The following is an 11143-nucleotide window of genomic DNA, read 5'->3' as shown; positions in this document are numbered from 1 at the left end:
TTGAAAAAATAGAAACCGAAAACGCGGAACCCTAGTCATATACTATCGCTACAGAACGTAGTAGAGAAGTACTCATCAAGTCGGTTTCTTATTTGCAGTTTATTGTTAGTTTAGCACTTCACTCTAATCCAAGCTTCTGCACTCTAAGAAAAAAAGGAGGAGAAAGGTAGCAACAGCGACTGTTCCTCCTTGTTGCGGACAAGTTGCCCAGAGAAGGAAGGAACGGCAGTTCGGATGAATAGAGGAGAACGAATTCGTTCACTTTCGAATCGAATTAGTCTGGAATCGTCTGTCAAACAAGGATGTCCGCTATCACCGCTTTTATTTTCGCTTTATTTAGAACCCCTCTGTTTAAGTGTACTTAACAGCCCTATCGTGGAGGGTTTCCGTCTCTACTCTTCTGAAGTTAAAGTATTGGCATATGCAGACGATATAGCTTTCTTTTGTGCCGATAAACGCAGCGTCGACAATGTCCTTACAATAACACAAAACTTCTGTGACGCAACCGGCGCACTCGTTAATAAGGAGAAAAGCGTAGGTTTCTGGTGCGGGCAATGGGCCACAACACCATCAGAGTATGCTGAAATATCGTGGAGCTGCATTGCCCCTCAGTACTTAGGAGTTCCTCTTAACAGTATCCGTAACAATGGTCATTACTGGACTGAACGGGTGTCGAAAATCAAATGTCAAGCTGACAAGATGAAATCCAACCAGTGGTCAGTTTTCGGGCGAGCTAAGGCCTGTAATATGTTTCTCGCCGCCAAACTTTGGTATATACTTCAAGTGATTTGCTGTACCAGAAGCCATATTCAAAAATTCCACAGAGTGTTTGCTACTTTTATATGGAGTTCCAATTGGGAACCTACAAGACGTGATAACCTCTTTCGCCCCATCGATGTCGGCGGCCTCGGACTCATACACATCTTTCTAAAGCAAGTAATATCTCGATTTTTATTCTTCAAAACTGCATCTCATCATTTCCTTCGCACTTACTTACAGACGGAACTCGCGAGTGCATTACCTTATTTGGTGGTTACAAGTTACAACGATACCCGCAAGCACATCACGTCCTGTGGGGTACCTCAAAGAAGTAGTGAGCGCGATTGAGTTTCTAACAGCTCGTTTTTCTTTGGAGCATTTATTTACGGTTTCACGGAAAGTCTTATATGCTGATCTGATTGACATAACGTTCCCTGAACCTTTGTATCGAAGCATATATAGTGAAGGCCCTGGAAAAGATGTCCTCAGACGTGTCCGAAAACTACATGTCTCGCCTACAGCAAAGTCATTCTTCTTTAAGCTCCATACTTCTACGTTACCTGTAAAACCCTGGCTTCGCGAACGTGGAATTTTTGTGCCGTGGTCAATCAACTGTCGCCTTTGTAACCAACCGGAAACTATAGAGCATTGTTCTATTTTCTGCACTGATGCTTACCTTTTCTGGGATGTCCTACAAAGGACATTGAAAAAAGACTTGAATATCAATGCTTACACAATACGTTTTTTGCCCTTAGAATTGAATGATAGTTTTCCTTACGATCTGTTTACATTAATGGGGTTGCATAGCCTCTGGAAAACAAGAATGATTGATAGGAATGCGGACCCTCCTCGATCTACCAAATCAAATTTTATTGAAACCGTAACGCATGTACGAAATGTGTTTAACTACCTTGACGAGCGGCCAGATTGGTATGTTCTTTTTGATCGATGCATTAATCTACCTGACTTTTAGCACGTGCATTTTGTATTTATTTAATATTCCTTTCTGTTCCTTCTGTCTGTCCACGACAATGAGCCTATGAGAGTATAAGATAGAGAATCATATGTAATGGAAGTTGGGATGTGATAACCTTACCATGTTTTTGTCTTGCAGTTGTCTAATATTTCCATGTAATAAATAAAAAAAAAAAATTCCTCCTTGTTGAGTTGGCGCAGGGGTAAAACATCGCGCTACTGACCAAGTGGTCAAAGGTTCGATCCTCAAAGGGGCGGGCGCTTTTTTTTTTTTTTTTCGTCAAATTTTTTTTTAATGTTTATTTACCAAAACACACATAACCAAACCCAGACCGATGAAGGAAAAATTAAAGTCCTGATAAGTCCTGATTATTCACCGAGACGTTTTCCTCCTTCTCCAGGCAGACCGGAGAAAGCTTTCGCCCTCCCGACTCATCTTTCGGTTTCGTTTTTCGAGCACATCGCGCACGTTATTTAATAAATTAATGTTGAGTTGATTGAGCTTCAGCGGCAGCCAAGGCCGCCTGTAATTCCATCTTCTAGTCCAAACGTGCAGAACATTTCGGTTGCATTGACGTTTTTACCACTAATTTTATCAAACGAGCTAACGAAGCCGCTAGAAACAGCGAAGTTCCGGAGCAGTGCCAGCAGCGCTACATACACTGGGTAAGACGGCCGTCTCCGATTTGCGGGACACACGCGGAACGCGGAACTACAGCAGCGAAACCGCGAAACCACGAGGAACTGTGTCGACGTTTTCGACGTTATGGAAATCGCGGGAACTGCGTCCAAGGCAGGCAGGTTTTCCTGCCGGCTGCCTGGGTGCCTTCCCTGCTGAGTTCGGTTCTGTTGTCCCGTGCCGAGTGCCAACCGGCATTCAACGTGATTCTGTATTTCTGCGTGTTAGCAACATCGTCAACGTGGTTCTGTATTTCTGCGTGTCAGCGACATCGTGATGGCAGTGTTGTGGGTTGTGAACAGAAGACTGGAATTATCGCCGATGTGACCGTGTGTTCGCGTATCAGTGGTGTAACAACAATGTGAGATGACGTAAACTGTCGGGCATTGATGCCGCTGGTCGGGCCGTGAATGGAGGGGGCGGGGTGTCGCAGGGTGACATTCCGCTTTACATTAAAGAGTTTAAAACCACTTCAGGGATCAGGTGCAGTCGATCGACGTGTGGATGGTCATGTTGGAACGCTGGTCTGAACGGTAAGCTCCTATCGTACAGTGGCCAATGTGACTGTCGGTCCCCGAGAGCGATTGCGCTCTGGAGAAAAGACTGAACAGTACGAAAGTACCTATGACGGAAAGTACGTATATTTACAATGGAAGTTTAGCATAAAAAAAAGGTAAAATCCAAAAAAAGAAAACTCTATCCTTTATTTTACTGTTTAAATATATTACGGTTCCTGTAGAAACTGCCCTCCAAGTGGCGCGCTGGGATGAGCGCTAGACGTTTTCGAGCTCGCAACGGCGTAGCTCGGTACACTTAACAGTTGCCGCAAGTCGCGGCTTTGACTGCATTCAAGTTGATCGAAAAGCGGTTTCTCTGCCCGTGAAGCATCACTTCCAGCTGAGTGAATATCCGCTCTACAAAGATTAATTCAAGACGGCAATTGCAGCCGTGCGCGAACAGCACAAATAGAAAAACAAACACTACAATATAAATACTGGCTACGGAGGGCCGTGCGGGAAAACAAACTCATGGCTTCGAACCACATTGGAGCGGCTTGATTTATTGGCTTTCAAATACTTACGGCATGATCGAGCGTTTTCTTTTTAATAAGAGATTCATCCCCTGAGCCATTAAAAGTAGTCTCAGATGTATGACATTGCTGGAAAAAAATGAACATGTTCGGAATATTTTTTATTGCTTAGGGAGTCACCGAAAAATTCCGTACGTTCAAAACGACCAGTATAAAAGACGGAAACGCAGTGCTCGGGAGTAGTGATCGGGGTAGTGTGCTGTTGTATTGATGTTTGTATGTGCGATGCCTGTATATGCGCTCAATATATGCTCACCTGATGCTTGTAGTGTGCGTAATGTGTCTACATGTGTTAGAGATTCCCGAACAAAAGGAAACACAATTGTAGCGTAAAAAATAAAAAAAAAATTGTAAATCATGAATTGGACGGTACCTAGCGCCACCTAGCCTAGCTACTCGCGCGATTACTCTGCTTGACCCTGCCATCTGGTGGCAAGCGATTTAACATCTTTTTACGCTATGCGGCTACGCCATAATTTCGTGTTACCGTGCTGAGATAAGCCAAGAGGTTGCTTCGGATTTGCTTTTTTTTGAGAGCGGCTTTTGGTTTTGCGGGCGAATGGTTTTCACTCCTCCGTGATGTGCGGTTGACGCAACGGTTGACGAAGGAATTGTGGCTCGAGGAATAGCTAAGGTAAGACATAAAGTGCGCGAACTTGGTGCCGGTTGTCTCCGTTGAACATCGCAGTGCTGACGATGAGAAGACTGAGTGACTGCGTGCATTCGAAACGTAAGTTTCTTTACCTGCAGGGGTAAAGAAACTTCGGAAATAAATACAGTTCGCGGAAAGCTCGTGTTACGTTTTTATTTGGTGCTCCTCTTGCTTCGTACAATAGACATAGTGTTCTCGTTAAGCCTTACCGAGCTCGATTTGCTCGATTCGTGGCCGCCATAATGAGATGCAGTCGACGGAGGAACTTTTGCTCCCCTGCTTAAGGGACGAAGGTTTCTCCCTTTCTGAAGGAACATATGTGTCAAGAGCGTTCCCCCCTTTAGGGAGGACTATACTGACCCTTTTTTCTAAGAGTGTCCTGCGCACACGCGCGCAATCATGCTCCATTGTGTTCTGCTGCCCCCCCCCCCCCCCCCCCCCTCAAAAAAAAATTACTCAGAGGAAATACGCAGGGATCCCACGTAATTGGCTCTTCCGTGTGATTGGTTAGCCACTGCTTGATTGGCTCCGTAAAACCGCAGTGTTGACTGCGGTCGAAGTTAGAGTGAAACGGAGTACAGCTACAGTCAATGACAGTCTCAGAAGCCCAGGGCGAGGGAAGCTGCAGCCACATTATTCAAGCGCTCCGCAGCGAATGAGACATGGGCGTTAGCCTAAGAAAGAAGAAGAACGAATCGCGAAGCTATAAGCAACCCCCGGTCACAGTCCCAGTTTCGCGGCGCTGACATTAGCGTCGCCACCATCTGCGGCGCTGTGTATAGCGTCGCTAGGGAGGCTCAAGTGAGGGTGGGTGCAACTGCTAGATCGGGGATCACGGGACATGGACGCCATTTAATTGCTAAATTTTGCTGGGGGTCTATGGGGCAAAGGGTCGTTTTATTTCCTAACTCAGGTCATAAGAGCCCATTAAGGTGCTTGAATAATTTACACAATGTATAAATGATTACGTTTCCATAGCCACCAGTTTTGTTGCGATAGGTTAAGTATTGTTTTAACCCGAAAAATGGTAAATTCCGCCATCTTGAACGTTGCTGCTTGTCTGGCAACCCTGCTTTCTCCTCTCGACGTTTGCAATTCTCGGAGCGAGAAGGAAGCGAGAGAGGCTGCCCCAAGGCGTTCGTTGCTTGCAATGGGAGACGAGAGGAGGAAAGGCGCATGGAGCAACAGAGTTGCAACAGAGCGGGCGCCTGCTCTCCTGCAGGCAACATTGGCGCATATCCTTTCTCGAATCCTCTCCCTCAGGCGCCGCCATTAAATTGCAAACGCTCTCCTGGTTTTGAGTTGCGCCCACCCTCACTTGAGCCTCCCTAAGCGTCGCCACAGGCAGCAGCGCTTGGGTGGTGGGGGGCTCTCATTAATACAAAAATACAAATATAAAACTTTGTTCGCTAACAGTAATTTCAACAAAACGTCTTCACCGCACCATGAAAATAAAATGCAATTTATTTTATATATTTCTTTCTGTTCGCTCTGTTTTCGGTCTAAAAACAAAACTCTAAACCGACCCCCCCCCCCCCCCCCCCCCCCCCCCTCGCTCTACCCTCGCCCAAATTTGAAACTTCGTAACGGCGGACGGCGGCGTAGCGTGGTTTTGTTTACCCAAGGGTCGTGCGAGCGTGGTTTCGCGCTCCGGCGTTCCGCGCGCCTGTCGAACTCGATGGATATTTTGGTGCGAACTTTCAGAGACTGTTGAGAGGTGCATTTTACGTGCCATATCCCGATGGTGCACGAACAGCGCAAATGCCAAGACCCACAAGTTATTGTTCTTTTTTTTTTTTTTGTTTCAGGAAAAGGCAGGTGAGTATGTATCTCCCGTACTCAGTTTTATTTGCTCAGCGAACTTACCATTAAACGTTTGCTGCCCATAGCTGTTAGTTTGCAGGCTCGTTCTCGCAGTAAAAACATATGCTTTCCCCCGAACAAGTACGGTTTTAATGAAGTTAATGGTATACATTTAGCCCCACTTCGATTTGTGCACAACTGCTTATTTAAAGTGTAACAATTGGGTTTAATCTTGAAAATGGTCTTTGGCGGACCTCGAACAGACGGCGGATAATAAAAAGAAAGAATGAGGCTTCCTATGTATTAATTTGAAGTTTCATTTATTTCTGCATGGTTCCGGGTGCGACAACGGCATTATGTGATTAGTTTGTTCTCTGTAGATAGACATTTGTTTCGTTTTAAATCAGCTTAAAATTTTAAACATCATGACCACATTGTCATTACAGATGCTGGGACATATGGAACGAGCATTTGAACGTTGTCTCCAGGAGGGGAGGCACTCACTTGATCGAATGACGCTTTAGCGAACGCCCACGTTTCACCGAACGACACTTTAGCGAATAGTCGGACGCCGCGAAGCGGCGTTTTCGGGAGGGCCAAGTGGGTTCATATTTTTGTAATGAGCTGCCGCAGACTGTCGCCGCGAAGCGGCGTAAAGCGCAGCGCGACGGATGGGTTAACGCGCGCCCCCGTTATTCGCTAAAACGTCCATTCGCTCAAATGTCGCTGTTCGCTAAAATGTCATTCGCTCTTGTGATATGGACCCCTCAAGGAGGAAGAAAGCTTTGGACACTTCGTGGTTCCCAACCAGTTATACAGCCTGTTGAGTGCCATTTTTCGAAGCTTTATTTCACATTTTCATCTTGCTTGCGTGAGAAGCTTTGAATATGTAAAAATGAAGCTAATGATTGCTGGGGGCCACCTAAGTGGCTTATATTTCTTAAATCAGTGAACAACTTTACTTTCACAGTGAACAGCTGATCCAACTTGGCATGTTGAATGCGTAATTATGTGGGTCAATGTGTACACTTGTAAAGATATATGTTAGTGACCATTCCCAAGAAGTGATAGTGATAAAATTAGTGATAAAGCCCATTCCCAAGAAGGTGTGCGGCGCCGCATGTAAATAATGAAGTGATGAGATCGTGCACAGATGACAGAGAGGTGCTGGCGATGTGAAACTGGAGCTTGTGGGCGAGGTTGACGAAATGATTTTGTCAATGCTTTATTTTTGCGCGTATGCAGGTGCAGTGCTGTACTTAATTCCGTTTTAGCATCTGTGCAATAAATGTGCCTCGAAATATTTCGGTCGCAGCTCTGGATTCCTTACTGGACGGCGGGACGCCTCGAAACAGAAGAACAACGAACACACATGACTACGCACCTTATACAGCTGAAAGCGAAATTGCACATCGTATATTACGTTAGGGACTTTTAGCGAACTGTTACCGTGTTCCGCGTACTGCACTATCGGAGCCTTTGAAACATGCTTTATAGGCGCGCACCCGGAGTGATACCAGTGATACCGTGACAGCGGGGCGCGCACTTAAAAGCATGCTTCAAAGGCTCCGATAGTGCGGTACGCGGAACACGGTTTGCTAAAAGTCCCTATTATTACACTACCGGGACCGGGCGTGATGCTCAGGACCCTGGATCCAGGCTCCAGCACGACCCCGAAGCGATCCATACGAGAACCACCCTACAAAAAAAAAAAGGCGCCATGTTGGATTCTTTACGGCTTGGCTTAGAAACGGCTTCAAAGTAAGCTACTACGTCCCAAACGTGTATATAGAAGTCGTTTTGAAAAGTAAGCCAGATATTTTATTAATAGCATGGTTAGCTCTTAATATAATTTTACAATTTACCGAATATAAAATAATAAGTTAACTCGTTCAAGTAATGAGAGCCCCCCACCACGGACGAGGAATTCGGCGCTACTGTACAAAACTCGACTCCATTGGCCCTATGGAAAATGTCCGGGGGTTGCTATAAGTGCCTGGACATAATAGAACACTTCCCCTTTTATGTCATGTGGCCACGCGATCGGCTCCATCGATACGGGGTAACCTAAAAACACGCGATGCGCGCACGTTCCTGCTGGTGAGCTTGCTCCGAAGTCTGGCAGCGTTCTCTGGGGTTCACTCCGGGCTCGTCCCGATGCCCCCGAGAACTTGGCCGTGCGGCTCGGGGCGTTCCTCGGGGAGAGGGGCGCTGCAGCTGCGTCCAGCTGCCGGAAAATGAGATCGGGACGCAGCGAGCCGCAAAACGAAACCGAAACCAACCCTGCCCGCGGACCTCTGTCCCCCCCGGGGATTTGCGCTGCTGCCTGTTGTTGTTATAGCCGCTACGGAGTTGGGTACGGGCGGTGGCGGCCACGGGTGCCACGCTGACTTGAACGGGAACCGCGCCGGGTGCAACAACTTGCAGCCATCTTCGCATGTGTGGCATCGCCAACGGAAGCAGTACCATCCAAAGTTGCTGTACTTCGTCCCACTAAAACCGTGCAGTACAGTCAAAGCTACAGGGAATAGAGCGCATGTCAACCTGTTCAAGAGGAGGAAAATGAGGAACGAGAGAAAAGGGCTGGGATTCCCCCGTTCCTCCTTTCCCTCTCCTTGAACAGGTCGGATGCACTCTCTCCTCCGTTGCTTTGGATGTACTGCACGGTTTTAGTGAGACGGAGTAAAGATTGCCTCAGCTGTTGAACTCCCGGCAATAGAGGGGAACCTCCCCCCCCCCCCCCCCCCCCCCCCCCCACTCACCTCACTCCCTTCCGTCCGTCTCCCGTCGTTTAAAACGCGTTGTAGATTTCCGTTTCATAACTGCGTGTCCAATGGCCTACGCGATTCTTGGCTCGCAAAGCTCTCCTCCGACCCTTCCAAACGCTCGCTTGCCCAGCAGATCGAGCGTATTGCGCAGCTGCTGAAGAGCTCCGCAAGACGGTGCTGATACAGAGCAAGTATCAGCATATCAAGCGCTTTTATTAGCTCTACAAAGGCTGAGGCGCGCGAGCGTGTTGAGACGCGATTCAAGTGCCGCTCAGCTCGTGCGCTGGCTCAAACGCCATCTAGACGCTGCGCTTCGAAGCATACGTATTCCATAGAATAATATACTGCATGTGGTTACCATATCAGCGGTCTCCCCCCGAAAACAATAGCGCGTCGAGCGACGGAAGGCGAAAAGGGGAGGGGGGGTTCGCTCGTGCAAGCAGCGGACAGTTCTGTAACTAAACCTATTTAGTTGCGTCGTACCACCTGGAAGACAAGACCGGCCCATTATACGTCGTGGATAGTAGATCCCCGACTCGTCTCAAGCGGCAAACACGCTGCAGTACGGCTTACACCGTGGGCGAGAGTAACGGCAGAGCGGCAGACGCGTGCCCCTTGGCATTCTCCGCGTGCCGGCATGGTGTTCGTTGGGACTTGTGAGACGCTGCAAAACGTGCTGGCGGCGGCGCGAGCCACCCATTAGTGATGACGTTTGGCGAGAAAGGCTCTGCCTTCTACGAGGGATGAGCTCGGGCTTTAATATAGATACCCGCTATAAGCCAAGAGTAATCGAAACCTGCGAACATCCCCCTATTCCACCGTGGAACGTCATTACAATCGGATGGAGTCAACTCAACAGTTAGGCCCACGGAGGTAGGAAGCTTTTAGAGGCAACATGACGTCATCAGACTTGAAGCCACAGGCGTGTCTCTAGCTTCACCAAAGCCACGGCTGTTTTGGTCACCCCGAGGGTGACTAAACAGATGTGGTTTAGCTCATCGTTGGGGTAGTGTTCATGCACCCTCGTGGTATCACATCTGGTGGTGTCGTGTCGGTTCCAGAAGCTTCCTACGCCCATGGTTAGACCCCATTCCGAGCGTCCTTTGAGGCCTTTATTAGGCACGAGTGCCTATCAAACGCTAAAGCAGCACTCAATTGATACCTACGCTCGATCTCACAGTGATGGCGTAAAAATTCTGGTGTACATGTTTTCATTATTCTAGGTACTGTCGTTTTAAGCTAGGGTGCCTCAACGTCCCTCTGGTTAGGGTAATCGATGCCACTCTTTGTACAGCACCCGATGCCGACGACGTGCGCTCGCGAGAAAAATGCAGAAATAGCGGGGTACAACATGCCGCCAGATAGCGGAAGAAGTGATAAAAGCCGGCGCCGAAATACGCTCTTCCAGACGTGAAAAAAAAAAAAAGAAAAAAAAAAAGATCGTCGTAACGCGAAATGGCTTGATGTCACAACACTAGGACAGGTGAGTTCGCACGAAGGCATTCTAGATTTAGCATAACGAGTTTAACGTCGCGGTATCGCAAAGCGTGTAATGACTAAACCGATTACTACCTAGATAGGAAATTGGCACACTTTCTATTCGACTATTCCGGACGACAAGGCCTGGCGCGAGACACATATCGGACACTACGTCCGCTATTCGACTGCAACCCGATCAGTCAAAACACCCGAGTGGATCGCTGACCCCAGCGCCCGCCTCCGACCCGTGCGTCGCGCTGGTCTTCGGTCGGTGACGTCGCAAACTCCAGCACTCGAGCCTTGTCGTCTACGAGGCGTTCGCGCAACGCGAGGAGTCTCTCGGCCGCCAAATCCCCGCCAGGCACCCCGCGCTTCTGCCGCACTGATTGGGTGTCCGAGGGGGGCGACGAGCGCGCCGCAACGCTTTCCGCTAATGAATTAATCGCCATCTCGGGACAGGTGCTGCGGATCCGAGAAAGGGCGGATTAGCGTGTGTGCCCTTCTCCGTTGGAGCAAGCTCGCCGGAGCGGCTGCTAAGCGGATTGCCTCAATATTGGTCCCGGCTCCCCTCTTTTTCGGGGCCTCCACGCGGTACCGACGAAGACTCCGTTTCACCTCATGACGGACCGAAGCCAACGCTCCTATCAGCTATCCTAACCAATACAATGCCCCGTGAGCGTCACGTGATTTTCGGGAGAGGCGAAGCGACGCGCCAGGCGCGTAGTCACGTGATACATTCGCAGCCCTGGATTGGCCGAGATCATTTGTAGCGTCTGCTGCGGACCATCGTAAGGTGGAAGAGAGTACGAGGGCTTCCGCTTCCAGTGGAGGAAACCTCGGGGGAATCGGAAGAAAGAGAAGAGGGCGGCCAACGCTTCCCCGCAGTGAGGCTTCCACGGCATCGTCGGGATTGCTTCTGCTTCGTCGAATGCGTATTG

The 11143-nt window shown here is 48.6% G+C and overlaps 1 pseudogene; it reads left to right on the top strand.

Moving 5' to 3' along the window:
* The first annotated feature begins 388 nt into the window (after positions 1 to 388).
* On the top strand, positions 389 to 1775 carry LOC120840950 (annotated as a pseudogene).
* Positions 1776 to 11143: the final 9368 nt, after the last annotated feature.

The sequence above is a fragment of the Ixodes scapularis genome, unplaced genomic scaffold (genome assembly GCF_016920785.2).
Source record: "Ixodes scapularis isolate PalLabHiFi unplaced genomic scaffold, ASM1692078v2 PGA_scaffold3__209_contigs__length_174095766, whole genome shotgun sequence".
Taxonomy (NCBI): Eukaryota; Metazoa; Arthropoda; class Arachnida; order Ixodida; family Ixodidae; genus Ixodes; species Ixodes scapularis.
The sequence above is the reverse complement of the archived record's forward strand: the minus strand, read 5'-3'. Positions and strand labels throughout refer to the sequence as shown.